The 1,243-nt window shown below is 41.3% G+C and overlaps 1 pseudogene; it reads right to left on the bottom strand.

Moving 5' to 3' along the window:
- Positions 1-529: 529 nt before the first annotated feature.
- On the bottom strand, positions 530-973 carry LOC118844182 (annotated as a pseudogene).
- Positions 974-1,243: the final 270 nt, after the last annotated feature.

Below are 1,243 nucleotides of genomic sequence, written 5' to 3'. Positions count from 1 at the left end.
TAAAATTAAGGGTTACAGGAGGAATGTATTGAGAGCAAGAGAAAGGGAGAGGTAGAAGACAGTAAATTATTGCATGTAAAAGAGTCAAGAAAAGCTGTTTTTGAAGGGGGGAAGGCAGGGCAATTGGGGTTAAGTGAGTTGCCTGAGGTCACACAGCTAGTAAGGGTGTCAAGTGTCTGATGCTGGATTTGAACTCAGGTCCTCCTGACTCCAGGGTCAGTGGTCTATGCGCTGCAACACCTAGCTGTCCCAAGAAAACTTTTACAGTGGAGGGGAAGAAAGGAGAGATGAGGGGGATTGAGTGAATCTTATTCTTATCAGAATTGGCTCAAAGTGCTAATAATATACCCATTCAAATATAGAAATGTATCTTACTGTACAGGAAAAGAGGATGGGAAGGGTATAAGAGAAGGGGGAATGATTGAAGGGAGGGAAGATTGGGGGAGGGGGTAGTCAACAGCAAAACACTTGTTTTTCAAGCAGACACTTTAATGAGGTTTTTTGTTGTTGTTGTTGTTTTTTTTTTTTAACAAATGGGCTTTAGGAGAATCAAGCAATGCTGTTGGCATTAGATGCAATGCTGAGCCACAAGTCAGCACACCCCTTGGCAACAGGCCCCGTGATGGCTGAACCTTTCATCTCACCTTTATTGTTTACTATGACCCCTGCATTGTCTTCAAAATATTGGAACTCATCATCTTTTCTCTAATAAGACTTCCGTTGCCATATTACCACTGCTGGATGAACCTTTTTTCCAGAGCTCTGGTTTCCCCTTTTTGAATGTGGCCATTACCATCTCACCCACACCAGCTACAGGAAGCCTGTTCAATCTTCCCTTAATCCCCTTCACAGAGATGATGTGCAGGTTCTTGGCACCTGTATTATCACTATAATTGATGACAACTCCCACTGAGAAACCCAAGGAAATTCAGAACTTTGCTCCAGATGACCCACCACACCCTCACTTAGACATCTTGCCTCCTGGAAAGCCAAGCAAAACACTTTTGAAGAGGGAAGGGGTTAATGACATGAGAGAATAGAACAAATGGTGGGAGTGTAATAGGATGCAGGTAAATACAATTAATAATAGTAACTGTGAAAAAATTTGAAGCAAATTTCTCTGATAAACGCCTCATTTCTCCAACACATAGAGAACTGAAACAAATTTACAAAAATAAGAGCCATTCCCCAATTGACAAATAATCAAAAGATATGATTAGTTTTCAGGTGAAGTAATCAAAGC

The sequence above is a fragment of the Trichosurus vulpecula genome, chromosome 3 (genome assembly GCF_011100635.1).
Source record: "Trichosurus vulpecula isolate mTriVul1 chromosome 3, mTriVul1.pri, whole genome shotgun sequence".
Taxonomy (NCBI): Eukaryota; Metazoa; Chordata; class Mammalia; order Diprotodontia; family Phalangeridae; genus Trichosurus; species Trichosurus vulpecula.
The sequence above is the reverse complement of the archived record's forward strand: the minus strand, read 5'-3'. Positions and strand labels throughout refer to the sequence as shown.